The sequence below is a fragment of the Pseudopodoces humilis genome, chromosome 7 (assembly GCF_049639895.1).
Source record: "Pseudopodoces humilis isolate 2021_Gansu_Grassland_sample_001 chromosome 7, ASM4963989v1, whole genome shotgun sequence".
NCBI classification, from domain to species: Eukaryota; Metazoa; Chordata; class Aves; order Passeriformes; family Paridae; genus Pseudopodoces; species Pseudopodoces humilis.
The window spans coordinates 5,169,221-5,183,492 of NC_142206.1; the positions used below are offsets into that span (position 1 = coordinate 5,169,221).

General features: G+C 49.7%; 1 protein-coding gene across 2 annotated transcripts in view; it reads left to right on the forward strand.

Moving 5' to 3' along the window:
• The first annotated feature begins 728 nt into the window (after positions 1–728).
• The window catches only part of BAHD1 (bromo adjacent homology domain containing 1), a 35,378-nt gene continuing 21,834 nt past the window's right edge, over positions 729–14,272 (forward strand). For both annotated transcript variants that reach the window (XM_005529136.3, XM_014257925.2), the window contains exon 1: positions 729–855. The gene's annotated coding sequence lies outside the window, so the exon portion shown is untranslated. The remainder of the gene's footprint in view (positions 856–14,272) is intronic.

Below are 14,272 nucleotides of genomic sequence, written 5' to 3' on the forward strand. Positions count from 1 at the left end.
CTTCCAGTGCCCTCCTCGGGGTGGGAATGATGGGCGCTCAAACCCGCTCTGCCTTTTGCCTCTCCTCCCTGGCAGCTCTCAGCGGAGCTCCCGCCGGACCCCTGGGACTTCCAACTTTCCCAGAGTTTGGATGCAGGGCTCGGTTAAAGTGTGACTGCCCCCAGGATGCGCCGGGCACACACGGGAGGTGTGAGGGCGCCCCGGGCGCCTCTGAGGGACCCACGGGGGGGCCCCTGACAGGCGCGCGGGGCCGCATCACGTCCCCGTCCTGTGAGGGAATCGCGGTCATCGGAGGCTCCCCCAGCGCTCCGGCGGGGCGCTTATGGCGGTTTTCCCGGTTGTCCCGGTTATCCCGCGCCACGGGCGGGGGGCGGCAGCGTGGGGGGCTCCGTGAGGGGAGTGGGGGGGCGCCGAGGGGGGCTCGGGGCGGGGGGGGGCGCGGCGGCGATTGGCCGGCGGCTGCGGGGAGAGGCGGCCGTGATTGGCCGGCGCGGCGGGGCGAGCGGCGGGCGGCGGGCGGCGATTGGCTGCGGACGAGGAAGCAGGAAGGAGGCCGGAGGCGCTCGCGGCTTGCGGGGAGTTCGCGGCGGCGGGGGGGGCGGCGCCCCCGGTCCCTCCTCCGGTCCCTCCTCCGCCCCCCCCCCCCCCCCCCCGGGCCCCTCCGCCGCCCGCTCCGGCCTCCGCCCGCCCGCTCCGCGACGCCCCGCGGCCAGGGGCGGGCGGCGGCGGTGGCGCCTCGTCCCCATCCCGCAGCCGAGGAGGCGGCGGCGCTGACGCAGCAGCAGCGCGGAGCTCGGGACTCGCGGCGCTCCCGCCGCTGGATTTCTCCCCCCCGGGGCCTGCGGCAGCCTCCCGGTGAGTCCACACGAGGTCCCCGCGGCGTCGGCTCGTCCCTCCGCCCCCGGGAACTCCGCCGGGCCGGGAGCAGGTGCCGCCGCCCCGGGGTTTGGGGGGGGCGGGGGGTACGCGGGGCCACCGGGAACTTCCCGCGGCGGCGGGGAAGCGCCGGGAGGGCACGGCGGGCTCGGTGGCGGGTGGGCCGGGCCGGGCCGCCGTTACCCCGCGCGGTCCCACCGGTGCGAGGCCGGATCGGCCCCGCCGAACCCCCCCGGGCTCCTCCGCCCCTGCCGCTTGGGCAGCACAAAGGCGGCGGGGCCGGGCCGGGGGGGCCCGGGGGAGTTGCGGGGCTCGTGTCCCCGGGGGGCTCCTTGCCCCAGGGGCTGCTCGCCTCGGCATCGCCGGATCGGGGGCGATTCCCAGGGAAAGCCGCCGCTGTCCTCGGCCCCTCCGGGTCTCGGAGCTGAACCGGCGCTGCCCGGCCGGGAGTTGGCACAGGACGGGCTGGCCGCGGGTTGGTGTTTTGGGGCTCCCCACGCCCGAACGGGGAGGTGAGCCCCTCCCCTGAGGGTTGAGCGGCTGAGTCCGTCGAGTTCCCGATGGTTTGCAGGATGTGATGCCGGGCGGGCTGGGAGCCCCGTGTCCCTGTCAGGCAGGTGCCATCGAGCCTCTTTGGGGGACAGCAGAGCAGTTTTCATTTCCATCGTGATTTTTCCCACTTGCCGTGCGCTTCCCGTGGCTCTGGACATCTCTCCTTTCCTGCCGGCTGCTCCGGTGGCCCACGGCTTGTTTCCTCTTCTCCTTTTGTGTAGCGGTGGCTCCTAATGGAGGCAGCTCCGCTGGCTCCCTCTTTTCCAGCTGCTTCTACAAGGCGCAGGAGCCAGCACATGTGACTGGGCAGATCTCGGGAAGACTAGCAAGTGCTCCCCGGGCTCCTGCTCGACAGCCAGCCCCAACACGGGGATACCCACACCCCGATGTCCCTTTCCCTGCCCCGGCACAGGGACACACAGGAATCCCCTCTCTTTCACAAGAGCAGCCGTGAAAACTTAAAAAATACGAGCATTTGGGATCTATTCTGTTTGCCTCTCCCCCTCCCCTCTCTCTTTCCACGAAATGCTTATCTGAAAGAGGTTCTGGTTGTGTTTTGTTTTAAAGAATCCAGCTGCCCCTCGTGCTCGCTTTCCATCTGAAGTCATCATTGTCAGGAGCAGGCGAACCTCAAAGCGAGAGGCTTTGCCGGGCTTTTGCTTGCCTGGTTAATTGATCTGTCCATCAGTTTGCCACAATTAGCGAGCGCTTGCTCCACGCTGAGGGGCTCTGTGGTGTTCTGGGGGGCTCGATGTTTTATTTTAAGGCTTCTGGTCCTCGTGGTTGTGAGAAAGAGTGACACGAGCTGCGTGATAGACTGATGCTTTTGAAATCTTAATGTGATTTAAATACCAGCACGCTGCTGATCGCTTTAACAGAAATATCCTGCTCACATATTCATCCTGAGCCATTCTTCACGTTTGTCATGTCCTGGCTACCTGAATCATTCCCAAGCTTCAGCTGGAACTGTCTAAATGTTTGCTGGCAATAGGAAATCGTGCATTAGTGTGATTTACCAGGACGTTTTGGATTTAAACATTGATTTCTGTTTGTTTTCCTCATGAACTCAGTGCAGCATTTCCAACTGCTTTCCAGCTGCTCTTCTTGAGCAGAGCAGGGAAGTGTAGTACTACTGATAGGTGTAAAATCAGCTGGAAAACACCAAGCCTGCGGGGGAAAATAATTCCCTGAACTTTGTGTGACTGGATCCTTTCTGGATGCTTTGTTTGCGGGGGGCTGATGCTGACAGTTGCACAGAACAATAAAATGCAACTCAAAAGTGTGGTGTTTGGGGGAAAAACAGTCACACCCTTGTGTCTTGAGGCAGAAATGTTATTTTGGAGGCCACTGACATGTTCTCATCCAACTGAATCATTCAATTAAATGTCGGTGCTCTGTCCTTCTTGCCAGTTAGTCTGCATCACCTTTCTGTCTCCACACTGGAAACCTTAGTATTTATTTGGCTTTTTAACCAGTATCATGGGACAGTTAGGGTTGGAAGGGCCTCTGGAGACCATCCCCACCTAGAGCAGGTGACACAGAAATGTGTCCAGGTGGGTTTGGAATGTCTCCAGAGAGGGAGACAGCCTGAGCAGCCTGTTCCTGTGCTCTGCCACCCTCAATGGAAAGTTCTTCCTCCTGTTGAGGTGGAACTTGTTGTGCTTTAGGTGATGCAGGTAAATTTTGTTTGCTGCTGTGGTGTTAATCGCTGTTGTGTGACTCGGAGGCTCTGTGGGACACGTGTGCTGGTCCAGTCTGTGGAGATCTGATTTAGGGAGCGCCTGGCTGTGGTCTGGGGGGAAATCCACCCTTCAGCAAAAGCTTTTCTAATGCTGCTGCAGCACTGAAAATAAGCCCTTAGCAGCAAATCTGTCCAAAGTAAACAATTGAAAAATAATTAGGAGTGGTAGGCAAAGGCATGCTCGCTGCTTGGCACCATGTTCAGATCACAAGCAAATGAATGAATGATGAGATCTGGTTCTGCAAAGAACAGGAAGGTGTGCTCAGATGTGCAAGTATCACATCCCAAAGGAGCTGTGTGGGGCTTTTTTTGCCCCATCTCCCAGTTAGTTGTCCCCATTTGAACATCAGGAGGGATTTCTTCATATAAAGGGTTGTCAGGCACTGCCCAGGGAGGTGGTGGAAATCCCATCCCTGCAGGTGTTCAAGGAAGGACTGGCTGTGGCACTCAGTGCTCTGGGCTAGGTGGCAGGGTGGTGGCTGGTCACAGATTGGACTAGATGATCTCGGAGTTCTTTTCCAAGCTTATTGATTCTGGGATCTCAGTTAACCACAACTTGTGGAAGCAGCAGCAGAACAACCTCAGAGTTGAATCCAACCAGCCAATCTAAGTTACAACTCTCACGTTGGTAATCATAAATGAAGCAGTGTTCAGATGATTGGGAAATAAAACAAAAACAAACAAACAAAAACAACAACAGCAACAACAAAAAAAATCAGCCCAAAGAAGTCATAAATCTGAAAATAGCTTCAAACACAAGCTGTGAGCTGGCAGGGGCTGGGGTGGCTGGGCTGTGACAGAGAGGGATGTGCTGCGATCCTGGAGGATTTCCCCATCCAAGGGCTCTGCCTCTCTGGTTTGCTCTCCAGCTTGAACTCACAATGTATTTGTGTGCCTGCTTCCAGCAGCTCATAGGTGAGCTGGTTATATTCCTAGCTGCAGATTTGGGCTGTCTTGAGCTCTTCTCCAAGTGTGAAGGCTGGAAGACATCGCAGTTTTGGATGCGGGTGGTGTTTAAAGGGAAGAACAGGGGATGTTTTTTGAAGGATGCTCAGAAGAAATTGTTCCTTGTGCTTCAGCATGAGAACTGGAGGCTTTGGGTCCTTTGGCCATGATCACAGCTGTCCAGCATGGCATCTCCTCTTTTATTGAGACCAAAGACATGGATTTAATGGGAAAAAATATTTAAATTCATGGCCAGATTGTTGCTCTTAGTGAATGAGTTACCTCATGGTCAGAAGACCATCACAATTTAACAGTCTATGCTTTCACACTTGTACTGGCACCTGATACCTTTGAAATGGGGAAAACACACTTAAATTTGATACTAGTCATTTTATTTCTTAAAAGACAGAAAGAGACAAGATTGTATGGGACAATGGCATAACATTGTCCAGTTATTGTCCAGATTTGCTATTTTAGAATGGAACTTTATTATAAATAAAGTAGAATAAAGTAGAGTCACAGTAATATTTCATATGAATAAAAAAACCCCTTCCATTAGAAGAACAAGACACTGGAGAACTTTATCATGCCATAAAATGAAATGAGGGACTGAAGTTACTAAAGAGAGAAACCAAGGGTATCATTAAGAAAAATAAATATAAATCGGGTTTAAAATCAACTCATTTGGGCCCTGTCAATATTTGTACCATTGCAGTTTAATTGATCTGTTCCATGTTATTTTTTCTCTGGCCATGTGGGTGAAACCTCTATAAAATCAGAGTATGGAGAGCTGGCCGGATATAAGAAATGCAGTCAGCTGAGGCAACTGAACCTGAACCTCTTTTTGAAATATCTGGTCTCTCAAAATTACAACTGTATAATTTCCAAAGAGTAATTTGAGTTAAATCATAGTGGAAGCCCCTCAGTGGCGATGGCAGTGCTGCTCTGCTTCTGGAGAAAAGTAGCTGAAAATGAGGATGGCTGCCCTGGAGGAGCAGTTGTTTTCCCTTCAATCTGCTAATTATTGATATACATTAAATTTCAGGACATCTTCCGTAGAGGGTGGGTGGTTATTAACTCCACATGGGTAAGAAATAATTCGAGGGACGCTGTTGATTTTGGCCTGACTTGTGAGTGATGCTCCCATTTGGCACCGCTGAGCTCTTGCTGCTTGGTGATGGGGAAAAGCATCAATGTGTCTTTCCTTAACTTAAAGCTTGTGGGAATGAGCGATGTAACACCCTTCGAGCCTGGTGGCAGCGGGCAGTCCCCCCTGGGGTGTGAGCCGTGCCGGTAGCGTGCAGCTAAATAAACACTATTAAATGGGGAGGGAATGTGTGTCACTCCCCGGGAGCGCCGTGCTCAGGGCCCTGCCGCTGCGCTTTTCCCACGTGGCACGGCCGGGAACGCCGCTTTTATCATCTCGTTCAGCAGCTCTGACTTAGATTCGAGGTGCATTTTCAGTAGAGGTGTTTGGCTGGACCTTGTCTGAGGGCTGCTTGGAGCCCCTCGGTTTGCCATTCTGTTTCCTTCAGCGTTTAAATTTCCCAGTGCTTTTGGAGACTTGGCAGCACAAGGATTTTAAGGGGTGTTTGCTGTCACACGTGTGGTAAGTCCGGTGCCATCGGCAGGGTGTCAGCTCATCCCATGGGATGGCACAGCCGGCACGGTGATGCTGGGAGCAGGAAAGCTTTGGGATCCTTGTGGTTCCCTCCTTCCCCAGAGATGCAGCCCAGGTGGGATTTTTCTCCTGCTGTATTCCCTGGGCACTGCCCTGTTGTGGATGGAAATGCTCTGGGAGCATTTCCATGCTCCACCAGCACGTAGAGAGCTGGTGGGATTTGTGTTAAACGTGCGGTGCTCAGGAGTAAAATGATGCTTGGGCTCTGAGCTGCCGGGTGCTGCATTCCTCGTGTCCCAGTTCTCCTAAACAAAGGTATGACTAAAGAAAATTATGATTTTGAGGTTTTCCCCCTTTGTAAGGCACATCACAGGAGCACTCACTGGCACCCATTGTTCTTCCAGCAGTTTTTGAAGGGCTTTCTCATGCTCAGCTTTGAAACTCTACAGCTCAGCAGCCTTGATTTTTATTTTTTTTTAATGAAAGATCTTGGCTTTTAGAGGCTGCCTGTATCTCAATATTTCAAATTATTTACGAGGCTCTTAGAAATAAAAAACAGGCATTTTTCTGGCATTTATTGGAATAAAACTGCTTTGCTGGCAGCTGATTTTTCAGTGTCTGAATTATCATCCTTGAAATAAAATCTCAGTGCTAGGGAAGCATCGAGATCCCAGGCATTGCTTCCTACTTACACCGTGCCTGGCCTTCTATTGTTCCTGCCTGTGGCCTGTGGGAAGCACGGAAAATCGGGAGCTTCAGCCAGCATTCCCGCAGTACAGCATTATCCGGTGCACGTCTTCATTGTGTCTCCGAGTGCTTGCGGAATACCTGGAATAGGCTTAAATCGGCAGCGGAGGAGAGAAATGGGATGCGAGGAAAGGATGGCAGAGCTGAGTTTTGGAGGCAGGAGGGAGCAGGCGCCGCGGGGAGCGTGGCCGCGGGCGGATGCTGCTGGAGCCGGGAGCAGCCTCTGCTCTCCCGGTCCTCGCATCCTCGCCGGGCAAGTTCGGGAAACTAAGGAACATCTTAACTGGAAATGGATCGAGGGCTGCATCCCTGAAATCCCTTCGGGAGCGCTCTCTCTCTGTCAGGGCACTTGGCAGGTTGAGCGTGTTCTCGCTGGCTCAGGGTTGGGAATTCTGTAAAAAAAAAGAGCAGGATTTGAGGCGGGGTGGAGAGGTGGAGAGGAGCATCGAGGTCTCTGCTGAGGGAGGATGGAGAGGCACCGGGGGAAATGCAGGCAACGAGGATCAAGCTGCAATAATCACATACTGATAAATAGGAATGGTTTGGAAGGAGAGAAAGCAGGAAGGTGCAGGCTTGTGGAGGGAACTAGTGGGCAGTAGGAGGTTTATTTTTAATGAATAAAAAACTCATAAGAAACAGATGCAAGAGGCATGTTTGGGTTTGTTCCTTTGTTCAGCTCAGCCAAAGTCAGTGGAAGGATTCAAGGTTGAATCAAGGTTCAGAGTAAGGAGACAGGGCAGCTCTCTCCAAGGTGAGCAGGATAGTAAAGGAAAACTATTGGGCAGCTATAATAATGTATTGACAGAGAAAAAAGATTTTTTTCTTAAAATCCTGGCTAAATTCCAGGTGTCAGAACAAGTATGGAAATCCTGAATTGGACAGGTACATCCCAACCTGGGAATTTCTTAGGTTTCAGGAAGTGGCACAAGCAACAGAAACAAACCAGGCATTTTAGGGATTTGTTCTTTAACAATTATTTGGTAACCCAGACTCTGTGGCATGTCCTTAATTCCTGGAGGTGGTGAATACTTGGAGATGGCCCCTGCAATAACCAAGCATGTGGTGGGCAGAGCACCTGATGAGGGGGAATATGTAATGCCTGCTGGCTGCCCCCCTTTTCTTTCCCAAGAACTTTGTCATCTTATCCTTCCTAGATGCTGGATTTCATCAGGGATCTCTAGGGACGTAGTTATTTGGGATTTCTACTATCTTCCTTGTGTTTTGGTTGGGAAGAGGTGAATCCTTTCCAATCCTGTTAGGACAGACAGTGTGATTGGGAAGCAGTGTTTGACCAACTCAAAAAAATATATAAAAGAAAGCTGTTTTCATGTCTTTATGGTTCTGTTTCATCTCAAATAGTGAAAGAGGACCCAGGGAATAATTCCCACTTGAGAATAAATTGCCAGCTTTCCTGAAAATGTAGTCCTGACACCTCTGGGGCTGTAAAGGAGTGATACAAATCCTGTCCCTTTCGATGTCTGTGGGTCAGTATCAGTTACCAGGAATAACTTCAACCTAGGGATGAAGTTTTGGGAGCAAGTGGCTTAATTACAGTGCGGATGGAGCGTTGCTGTCTGTGCTCAGCCCACGTGTGATCTGCAGCAGTTCTCCTGCCTGAAACCACTAATGAGCTTAAGAACTCCCCTGTTTTCTCAGCGCTTAACAAAAATTAAATCCTTCCCTCCCAACAAAACTGGTCGCGTGCTCGGCCTGCTGCTTTCATCAGGAACAATGGCTGAGCGCTGACCTTCCTGAGATGCCACCTCAGAGCTCGTTACTGAATAATTAGGTGATCCTTACCCTTCCCACAAAGCTCGGGGGGCTGTTTTTTGTATTGATAACGTGACATATCCCAAGGCTCGGCCTTGAATTTCAGGCACTGGGCTGTTCCAAACTCCATCTGTCCACTAAGTGAATGTCAATCCAATTTAAGCTTGCATATGTTTCCAAGGAAACCATGGGAGGCAGTGGGGAGAAATGGATCATGGAGGGGCAGGGAGGCTAGCGCAGCAGCAGCGCTTTGACTTTTCACTATTTAAATATAATTAAACCCCAGTTCACTGTAATAACCCTATATAGAGCAGTGTCTGGAGGCCTTGAGGGTCAGATCTGTCGATCTTGGAGTAGCCTGTGTTATGTGTAAAACAAACATAGTGTATTTAAAAATAAGAAAGGCAAGTGGCTTCCGGTGCTTCCGTGAGGCCTCAGTCCAGCTCGGAGAGCTCTGCACTTTCTTATGTAGATCCCACAATCATTTAGGTTGGAAAAGACCTCCAAGATCATCTGCCTGTGGCTGATGATTGCCTTGTCAACCAAGCCATGTCCAGTCATTCCTTAGACACCTCTAGGAATGGTCACTCCACCACTGTCCTGGGAAGCTTCTTCCAATGCTTGAAATAATGGATTTGGGTAGTGAGGTCTTAATATTCTTTCTCTCAGGCTGGAGAGCTCATGCAGCCACATAAAAACCAATCCAGCCCTCAGCTGAACAAAGCGAACTGTGAATGGGCCCAAAAGAGTCTTCATATGTGTATTTAGACCCCCCACAAAAATGTAAATGGGAAATGTTTAGACAAATTTAAGACCATTGTCCTGGTCAAGTTAAGAGAGCCAGGTTGGACGAGTCTTGGAGCAGCCTAGGCTAGTGGAAGGTGTCCCTGCCTATGGGGGGTTGGAATGGGATGATCACTGAGGTCCCTGCCAAGCCAAATCATTCCAGGATAAAACATCTTAATGCTGTACACCTGGTGTACTTGTGTTTGGAGGCCAGTAACTGTGACAAGCCTTGCCTGGGGAGCAGGAAAATCGGTGAATTTCGGATATTTGCTCCTGATCCCTCAGATAAGCTGCAGGTGCTGTGGCTCCCCAAGGGCTCATCCTTCACCAGAGATGTGAGAACTTCCAGGCACACCGCAGCTCGAGCTGAGGCACAGAAGGAAAGCTGTGAGGTGACACTGAGCAGGTGGCCCCAGAGGTAATTTTGAGGTCGGTTCCTTTTGCAGACCCCGTGTCAGCCACAGCAGAGACCTGACAGAAGTTGTGGCATACTCTAGGAAGTGTCACTCAGCTCTGCTTGAGCTCCCACATGTGTGGCAAAGTTGTAAGGGTGGGAAGCAGCAGAGCTGGAGACTCAAAGCATAGACTTTGTGCTTGGTTTCTGTTCAGAAGAAATGAGGGTTCCCCCGCCCCGTTTCCAGGAATTCATCTTGAACTGAGAGTCTAAATGCTGCAGAAAGCCAGGGCTGTAAGTCTGCCTGGCTTTCTGAAGCAAAGTGTGTTTCTACCTGTTAAAACAGCTGTTAAATAAAATGTTTATCTTAGTTATTGAAATGAGGAGTGAGGAGCTTGCTTTGGAGCTCTGAAATGGGATCTTTTCTGTCATTTTAGTTTGAAGAATGCTGCTGCCTTAAAATGTTTTACTGTGACAAATAGCTGGAGCTGAAATTCTGGTGTCTGGGGGTATCCTGTGTGGATACATCTCTCCTTGTGCGCTGTAACTGCAATCTGAGGCAGAAACTGCTCAGCTCTGAGCTCTTTGCAGCTGTTGTCCAGCATCAGATCCTCTTTGGATCAAATCTCCCGAGATTTGGACAACCATCAGCAAAACTGGCTGAGGGGAAGAGTGTGCTGGGCACGGGCACTGGGGATTGTCCTTGGGCCAAGCTGTGGGATAACAGGGGGGTTCTGGCTGCTTGGGGGGTTTTACAGCACATTCCTCCTTATCAGCTGTTTACCCTTCCACGCTGGTCATAGCCTGGGAAAGCAGAGCTTGCTGCAGCTTGCTTGGATCTTCCAGCAGCTCCTGGAAACTTCCTACCAGCTCTCCCGACATTCGACCGGTAGCTGCGAGCGTCTCCCGCTGCCACTTTGGCTCTGCTTCAGCTGGTAGCTCGTGCAGCTCGGGAATCCCTCTGGGATCGCCTCTCCAGTTGAATTTCCCGTAGTCTGGCTTCACACGTTATCTCCTTGTACCCCACTCCTTGAATCCTGGAGCCCTGAACCGTGTGCATCTTTTACCCTTGTGCTCCTGTGCCGGTGACTGGGATGAATGAGGGGAGTTTTCCCTTCCCCATCCTTCTGATCCAAGCATTGAACACCTCAATGTGCAATCAATGTTATCAAATCCTATAGCTGATAATGAAGGGGATAATTCTGATTATTTTTTTGTTTCTCCACTTGTCAGTGCTAGGAGTTCCTCAAAAGTTTTGCTGTTTTCTTCCCTAAAATGAGTATTCTCCTCGAGGTTGGAGGAATCATGTGGGGGGTAGTTTTGCAGTATCAGAGCATCATTTGGCAGAGCAGTACTTGTAGGACTCTTCTCCCCGCTATTCAGTACACCTGGATGTTTTGAAGCCACAGCCTGACTTCAAGGGACCTTCCTGAAAATTAGTTGGAGGCACCTGTGGCATTTCCATAAAACTAGGCTGCACTGTTTAAAAGCTTTGTGGTTCCCCAGAGGAAGTTGTAATTAGGCTCCTTTGCCAGAGAGCTGATGGTTTATCCTCTAGAGTTCCCACTTGCTCCGTGGTGACCTGCACTGGTGGGAGAATAGAAGTGTTCAGTGTCCCCCCCAGCATTCAACCAAGAGCTCTTGGGACCAAGCGTGTGACTTAGTCATTGTTCTTAACAATTCCCGATTCTCTTAAGTCTGTTTTCCTCCTGGCTGTGCAAGGTGCAGTGAAATCCAAGTAATATTTCGGTGTGATGGTCTATATAGCCCACCTTATTGGAAAAGTCTGATCCTAGCCCTGGCTTAGAGAGCTGAGTGTGTTTAATCGCTGCCTTTCCGGCCAAGCGGTGTCACGCCCGTGTGGGTCGATAAATGCACTTTAATGAGTGCATATAAACCAGATCACTCCCAGCACAGGCTGCCCAGTCTATTTGAAGGTGGTATTTGTTGCCTTGACTGATGAAACCCGGGGCACAAGCAAAGGTGTGTGTTTAAATACACCTCTAACGATGTGGGTAAGGGATGAAAGAGCTGGGACAGCTCCTAATGGGAGTTAAATGGGCTCTCATGGAAGCAGCGTTCCAGCGAGCTGGGCTTCTCCTCATCTTAAGTGGCTGAATTGCCTGTGTTTGGCTTGTGGTTCCTGGGATTTTAACATGTTACAACATCCAGCTACTGCTTGAGTTTTCTCTCACCAGATTTGTGATCTGTGCCAGCTGCTGGTTCCTAGAAACGCTCCCCTGGCTCAGCTTGGGACCTTTGGCAACACCGAGTCCTCTGGTTCCTGGGCTTAAATGATCCAATTTGATCCAAATTTAAATGATTCCCTGCTAACACCCTAGGAATTCAAGAACTTGTTCTCCTTGGAGGCGTCAGATGGTGTTGCAGCACCATCCAGCAGCGCTACATTTCCTTGGACTGACCTAATACATGAAACCAGTTGAGTTGTGACATTTGAAGTGGAACTTCTTCACTTACTCTGTGGGTTACTGATTTGTAAATACTGTCTCTGGCACTAATGAGAGGGTGGAAGGATTTAAAGCAGGTTTAGGTAAGCTTGGCAGTTCTGCCTTGGCTAAAACTGTGTCACCAGAAGATGTGTGAATATACATCTGTATTTGTGGTGGTGATTGGTCCTGTATTTTGTGAAGAAAAAAAAATTTGTGTATTTTCAAGCCACATCTGGACTTTTATTCCAGAAGTTCCCAAACCATTCTATGATTCATGGAGTGCCAGAATGTTTTGGGTGGGAAGGGACCTTAAAGCTCATCCATTTCCACCTCCTGCCATGGGCAGGGACACCTTCCGCCAACCTGTGTCAGGGCCTCACCACCCTCACAGGGAAGAATTAGATTTTCTGATTCTACTTCAAATCCAGCAAAGTTGGCTCCAGATTTAAGCTCTGCTCAGCAGTCAGTGCAGCACTGTGGTTTACAAGACATCAGGGAAGGAGAGGGTTTGGTTCCAGGAATTGCAGTGGGAATGCAAGAGTTCTGTAAAGTCTTTTTTTGACTTGAGTTTTGGATTGGGATTGAAACTCTAAAATGGAAGAAGGCTCAGCATAACTCATCCTCTGTCACCTTTGTCCTCAGCTGGGAACGTGTGGGGTTAATGCTGGTGTTTCAAGTGATGATCAGAAAGTGAGAATAAAGAAGTAGAAAGTCTGTTTTCTTTTGAAATGTCTGTTAAACTTTGAACAGAAAGAGGAATCAAAACCTTTGATGAAGGAAATCCCAGTGAGCTGTTTTGCTGTATGGACAATTCGCAACCCAGCTGAGGGTGAAGCGGTGTGCTACTGCTTTTTAAAGCATATAGAAACAAAAGGTGTTTCCAAATGCAAGATGATACTGTCTGAAGTACTTACTCTAGAACTGAAAATAATTCAGGCGGCAGTTTATTCTGAGAATATAGTTCTGATCAGTGTATTTCAGCTGGAGATGAGTCAAAATACAAGAATCCTTGAAAATACTACATGAACTTGTTCTTTAACAGAGCTTTGCTTTGCCTGCTTGGGTTTAAAGCTTCTGTAGATTTAAGTCGAGGTTATAAACATGCATGTCTGTTAAATTTTCAAATTCAGGCTATCTTTTGCATTCCTCAGAGATGATAATTCCTAGAGTCCATACCTGGAGCCATAGTGCCAAGGATTTGGACACTGAGGTGGGTCACAGGTAGTTCTGAGGGACACTGAGGTGAGGAAAATAAGATGAAGATTATTTAAAGGAAAAAAAAAAAAAAAGTTTAAATCAAACATTTAGTTAAATGTCGCACTGAAGGAATGCCTTGCCCTTCCCTGAATTTCTTGCATTTCTTTTATCTCCCCTAAAGCCAATTTTGAATTTGTGGAGTAGAAATGTGTTGTCTTTGGATCCTGAGGGTGCTGTGCTGACAGTTCCCAGTCAGGAGAGAGTGAATTGAGACCTTTGTGGGAGAGATGTAGCGGAGGGAGGAGAAGGGAAATCCGGATCCAGAGATAGGATGGCAGTAACAGCTCTGTGACACGGAGAGGAGCTGGCAGGGATGCACCTGCCCTTGAAATTCCCACAGGCAGCACAGTTTGCAGCCACACGTGTAGAACACAGAATCACGGCGCAGCTTGAATTATTTAAGCTCAGCAGCTTGAAGGAAGCTCCCAAAGCAGTCATGGAAGGGTGTGATTATAATATATGGAAGAGCTTTAATATTTACTATAGAAAAATCTTACACCTTGTTCTTCAAAATAAAGTCTTGGGAATAATTTGTTATTCCATTTTGTCCGTGAAACAGGAAGGGTGCCAGAGCTATCTGAGCAAAGTGACATATGATTGATATTTTACCAGACTCAGCCTTCTGCCACAAAGGAATCGAGTTTGCATTTTGCATATATGAAAAATCAGATGAGCAGGGCTTGTGTGGGTTATTTTTTTTTAAAACCTTGATTGGCAAAGCTTGTGCTCCTTCTATAAACATGTCTGCAAAAGCTGTCCCGGGATATTTTTGACTTGGTTTTTCAAACTACTTATAGGCATGTTTTAGAGTGTTGTTGGCGTAGCTGTGGCAGCTTTGTACAGAACCTATTTAAAGTTGTAACAGGCAATTCTGTAAATGGATGATATTTAATAGATCTGATATTTTATAGTTAGAGAATCCCAAATTTATTTAGGTTGGAAAAGACCTTGAGGATCATCTAGTTCCACACCCTGCTACAGGCAGGGACACCTTCCGCTATTCCAGGTTGTTTCAAGCTCTGTCCAGCCTGGTCTTGGACCCTGTCAGGGATGGGGACAGCCACAGCTGCTCTAAGCAACCTGTGCCAGGGCCTCCCCACCCTCCCAGGGAAGAATTTCCTCCCAATGTCTTG